General features: G+C 33.7%; 1 long non-coding RNA gene across 3 annotated transcripts; it reads left to right on the plus strand.

Annotated features, from left to right (window-relative positions):
* The first annotated feature begins 684 nt into the window (after positions 1-684).
* Positions 685-4453, plus strand: LOC113353213. 3 transcript variants are annotated; one of them, XR_003361148.1, is made up of 7 exons: positions 685-935; positions 1738-1815; positions 1896-2027; positions 2349-2428; positions 2527-2608; positions 3139-3334; positions 3922-4453. It is a non-coding gene; the product is annotated as an uncharacterized LOC113353213 (long non-coding RNA). The 3 variants fall into 3 exon arrangements; XR_003361149.1 differs by lacking the exon at positions 3139-3334; XR_003361150.1 differs by lacking the exon at positions 2527-2608.
* Positions 4454-6116: the final 1663 nt, after the last annotated feature.

The raw sequence follows: 6116 nt of genomic DNA on the forward strand, positions 1-6116 counted from the left end.
TTGTAGGAGAGGGAATGGCAACATCCGGATCAACATACTTGTAAGATCTTGAGAGCGAAGAAGGGGATCAATTTGCTTTTTCCAGAGGAGAAAATTTTCAGAATCGAGTTTAGTGGACATTAAAGAAAGAAGATGATTTAAAGAGAGAGTTGTTTGAGAAGAAGAAGAAGCCATTGCAGCGGATGTATTAGAAGAATTACTCACGAGAGGATCGAAGTGAGGCCTGAAACCATGAAGAGAAATTATCTTCCTTGCCTTACACTTGCTAGGAGATCCATGTTTATATTGATATCACCATTTACTGTATTACAGAGATTATACAAGAATATGAATAATATTGGAAAGAATATAAGTGATTTCCTGATTATAGGCTAAACATATGTGCCTGACATATACGTGATTGCCTGAGTATAAGCCTAAATATATGCTGCCTGATTATACACCTAACATTTTTGACTAGCTAATGCTTAGGTATCCCTTTTCAAGAATACAAGGCAAATTTTGGATAACTTGGCCTATGTAAAAAATGGTCAGAATTTGTCCTGGGCAAAGATAAATTCATGGCTGAGGTTGTCCAGACCAGACCGTACTTATCGCACGTGTAGCGTAGCTTCTAGATTTAGGAATGAGATTACAGAAATACCCCATCGTGCGCCCTGTTGTTCTCTTTGCCTATCTCATATCCAAAATTGCCGCTGCTGAAAAAAAAACATCGGACACCCTATCTTTCTCTCTGACTCTCTCATTTTCAAAATCTATTACCGCTGCTAAAAACCCGATGATCAGTCACATAGTTTTCTTACCTTTGATTTTTCGTTTTGGGGCTTATTTTGTTCATCATGTTAATCTTGGTGATGTTCTCCATGATTTTTAATTTGATTTCGTTCCCAGGGAAGATGAATCAACAAATTTTGAGAATAAAAATCAGATTGCAGGTATGATTTTGTGAGTCCCTGAAGAATTAAATTTTAGTTTGTTGTTTGTATCAATAATTAATATTTTTACTTGCTTCTCTCCCTCTCTTAGTGAAATAGTCGTGGGGAATGGTGGCGTAAGGGATTAGGTTTGCTTATAATTTTGTTGAGGGTAATAATAATATTATTGATTTTGTACTTCCAGCTTTGAACTTGGGTTTTTTAAAAACAATAATTAGTTAAAGAATTCAAATTGTGTATTGGATTTACTATTTTTGTTCTTCTTTTTCTTCCAAATAAGAAGAACCGGAATCATCAAACCTATTTTGCTTCCATCAAATTTGCTTCTTACCGAATTTGGTCTTATCTTTCACAAAAATCGTCATTTGGTCAAGGAATTGCATCGATCTCTCAAAATTCACTAGGTAAAATCATAAAAGCCATACAGGTTTGGATCTTCAATTTTTTTTTTGGTTTCTTGGAGTTCTTTTTTGTTTGCTGTCATTAAGAATTTGAGGGGTTCATTGTTAACTAAGGGCAACTTCGTGTTTATGGGGTGATTTTCAATTGCATATTTACACAACATTAGATTTGCCACCGATGTCATTTTTGGAGAGACATACAGTTATCTAAGGTTCAATTAGCAGTTTATGATTTCGTGATCGTAGCAGCATTTTAGGTTCGTTTCTTTTATGGCTTGAATTCAATAGTGCATCTCTTTTAATATCAAGTTTCGGTAGTTTGTTCTTCAACTCTTTTCTTTTAATATATTGTTAATGTTTATGAGTTCTTACTGATTTGGTTGCAATCCAAACCATTTCAGAATGGTTCAAAAAGTAACAAAATTTCTTAGCTCCATTGGACATCACTTTGCACCGATCAGTCATATCATGTCCCCTTTGTAAGTTTTGATCGTCCAATTTACATATTTTCGATACATGATTTCCACGAAATTTATTTACTTCATTTTGTAATTTCCAGCGTGTTCCGTCATTTCCCGATTTGGTGTTACACCCTTACAGGGTTGTTAATGGAGTTAGTATGGTTTTTTTATGTAAGCACTTGAACTCGATGTCGTTCATTCAGTGCAAAGAAGGAAAACAACGACATATAGTAAGTCGCTCTTTATCCCTTCCCCATCCAATTAGAATTTGTTAAACCAGGTTTGCCGGAAAATCCATTGTTTTTTTCCTATCTCCATGCTAACAATTAACCTTAATGGTTTAGTTACTTTGGTATTTTGTTTGTATGAGGTTACATTTGCATTTCCTATTTTGTGAAAGGTCTGGAAGACTTCTTACAATGTTTATATGTATTTTGGGGAAATGACATTATTCATCACACTTGATTGTACTGTTAACCCAACTGAGAGTAGTCATTTGTGATTCGGTACATCGTCTTTATTCTTACTTCATGATTTGCATCTCATCTTAGGGTCATCTAGCCTTGGTCTTTGTCCTTCTGTTCCTTCTTTGGAGGTTACATCGCGCCGCTCAGTCATGTAACTGTACTATGTAAGTCTTATATTCTCTTTCACACGCCAAACTCACTTGGCTTATTTTTGTTGTTTTCTCATTTGCTAAATAAAATTGTGGGTTTTATCCTCTGCCAGATATAGTCATCCTCTCCATATAATTGATTGGAGGCTTTCAATGTCCCTTTCACTAGATTTACACTTAGGCTTACATTTTCCAGTAAGTATTTCCTCCGGACTATCTCTATTCTTAATTTTAGCTAGATTTGTTAATGTATCACTAAATTTAATTTAAGACCTTTGAGTACATGAGATAATTATTACCTTACTGATTTACTATAGAATCACGTTTCCCATAGTGATTTCAAAAAAGATTATAGGTTTTTTAGGATGACATAATCTATTAATCAGCTATAGTTCTTTTGAAACCGTACCAACTGTATATTACTTTGATTTGTTGATTACACCATTTGTCTGCTGCATGTACATCCACAGATCTGCATGTTTCAGTTTTACACGATATATTTATTTGTTCTCTTAGGTTCTGACCTGTTAAAATATCACCACCATTTTAAGATCTTTTTTCTCCGAGTCTCTTTCTTTAGATCACTGACATACTACGTTAGGGCTACAACATTACTATAAAGAATAGTTGTATTCAAATTTTATGAATAATTCAGAAAAGGACAAAATGACATCAAATATATGATATTTTGTTAGCCATCATCTTAGTTTTTTTACACTTAGTAGGTTCGTATTCAAGCAGTGGCAATGAAGAGAATTCGATTCAACAATGAGTCATCAAGGATGACAAAGATCAAAGAAAAGTATTCTTTCGCGTAGTTCCTTCATCAACAAAGATCAAAGACTACTACAACAATGGATTTTTTTCTTAAAGATCGCTCTTCAAGCAATATTCAAGAGAAAAGAGGCAAAATATCGCACGGTTAGTTATCATGCGAAGTTATCATATTATGTGGGAGTGAAAACGTCGCACATCAAATCCTAAAATAGGGGAAATATTAGATGTACCCCACTATGTTAGTTCTCACACTTCTTTTTGCTGAGCGACATTCATACATTTCAAGGCATTTATTCACTTCTTTGGCAGCAACAACAACTGGCATAAAATCTAAGTACCACTTCCTTGAACATTTTATTTTACTTACAACAAATAAAACGATTTTTGATTTGGTTTACAAAACGCGACACAATCGCACAATTACAAAGATTTCATAATTACAATTTATTAAAAGTTCTCTTGAATATTTCTTTTGCTTCAAATGATATGGTATTTAATATGGAGAAAAGTAGGAGGAAAAATAAGACCTCATAGACAGGCTAGTAAGACCTTTACAAAGGCTTCATAAGACCTCATTAGGATCATTTCCTTGAAGATATTTATTAAATGAGACGAAACAAGTCATTCAAAGGAAATCAAAACAAACAAAAACGATTTGAACTTGCACATAAATGAAAATTTTTGAAAAAAGAAATGTTGATTACTAATCTACATTCTTATTTGCGTTACAGCACAACATGAGGCAGAGAACATGGAGTAATGATTTTCGCATGATTAGGTCGGAATACTTCTTATTTGTATTCAAGGACAGATACTTCCTATATTTCGAGGATTAGTACTTCTTATACTTCTTCAAGGATACTTCATACTTCGCATACTTCAAGAAATGATACTTCTCAAATATTCTTGAACTTCACAAAAGAATAGAGGCAAGTGCTTACTTTTCAAGAAAAGTATTCTTTCGCGTAGTTCCTTCATCAACAAAGATCAACGACTACTACAACAATGGATTTTTTCTTAAAGATCGCTCTTCAAACAATATTCAAGAAAAAACAGGCAAAATGTAGAGGAAAATATCGCACGGTTAGTTATCATGCGAAGTTATCATATTATATGGGAGTGAGAACATCACACATCAAATCCTAAAATAGGGGAAATATTAGCTGTACCCCACTACATGTTAGTTGTCATCCACTATGTAAACACCTATATAAAGAGAAAGTCAAAGAGAGAGAAAACAAAATTGGTATTATTATTATCTTATTCTTCTTCCTTCACCAACTTAGAGCTCCAAATACTCATTAATGGAGTATCAATGTAATCCAAATGTAATTTCAACAATCATAGTGAACCCTAACTCCGTGGATGTAGATCACATTGATCGAACTACGTAAATCTTGTGCCTTATTTTACATTTCCATCATTTTTATCTTCATTTTCATGTTAAATAAGTTTAGATCTAGAAATTATTAAAAGGGTGTTAGTTGTGGGATTTCGTGCAACTACAGCTTAGAAACTCTTCTTTATTAGGTTCGGATGGGCATCATCCTTACTTGAAGTGTCTTGTTGCAAGGCATTTCTCTGGTTTCTAAAAATATGGTTTTGAAGCATTCCCCTCTTTAGTCCGTATTTGAATGTTAAATTGAAACCAATTACAAATTCCATCATCATGAACTCGTCATCCACTTAGAACTTTTCTAGCTTGGACGACAAAAAGAATCATTTTCTGATCGTTTTTCTGTGGGTGATACATGGTATATGGCAAGTTCGGCAACTACCTTTTCATTCAATATATGTTTTTAATTTTGTTAATCGTGTGCGTGTAGATTATAAACAATATTGATTGCCGAAATCTACATACACAAAATTGGTTAAAAAGACCAAAATCAACAATTTTTGGGTGAAAAGAATATTTAGATTTTGATACTGTTTAAATGGAAAAAAATGTAAAAATTGCCAGGATGTAAACAGTTTCATCCTGCCCCTTTTCAAATACTTTTTCTTATTTTAAATTTACGATGCATCCCGTTTCATCCTCGTTATTTTTTATGTTCAAGCCAGGATGAATCCAGTTTCATCATTGCTATTTTTTTTGTCCATTTCACCCATACTGGTTTTTACTCGTCCATTAAATCCGTGTTTTAAAAATATTTGGACAAATGACCCATTTTCCGATCTATATATGCGTTTTCGTCGGGTGGTTACTGGTGATTTTTCCGAAAATTTTGTATACGCCTTTCACCTATGTTTATGGTAGTTGTATTGAGATGTAAACAAAATTGAAGAAAGCAGAAAATGTTTTTCATTAAGGTAAAGTTACCGGATACAGAAAAAGACACCTGGTTATATACAAAGAGTGGACTATTTCCAATGTTTGTGATTACAGGTGCCTTGTGCGTTTTGCCGAATTCTAAAAATACAAGTGTATGTCTTGAGTCTCTTGACTCTTGTTTAATGTGCCTAATTAATATTACAGCTTGTATTAGCACTACATTGGCTTCTACTTCTTCTGAGGCCGGTCCTTGACCAATGACCATTATATTTTTGACTATGTATTCCCCTTAAGTAGTCACGAAATTTTCAAGATACATGTCGCAATATGACATTGATTTGATTAACAAAACACATTCAGGTATTCATGATCCATCACCACTTTAAAAATAGATTTTCCTTACCTAAGAGATTACAGTATTCGTTTTTAATAATAATTGAAGCAAGCATTTCACGTCCAATTTCTTAATAACTCCGCATGCTGGACTTTGACTCTTTTACACACCCACACGTAAACGGGAAAGGAAAACAAAAAAACAATTTGGCCTCCCTCCAAATTTCAAGTTGGCGAAATTTCTTTTATCGATTTCCACCAAATACAATCGGTCTCCCTCAGTAGCCCGGAAGTAGGGTCTTCTTTTTCTTTTCATTTCCA

The sequence above is a fragment of the Papaver somniferum genome, chromosome 2, assembly GCF_003573695.1.
Source record: "Papaver somniferum cultivar HN1 chromosome 2, ASM357369v1, whole genome shotgun sequence".
NCBI classification, from domain to species: domain Eukaryota; kingdom Viridiplantae; phylum Streptophyta; class Magnoliopsida; order Ranunculales; family Papaveraceae; genus Papaver; species Papaver somniferum.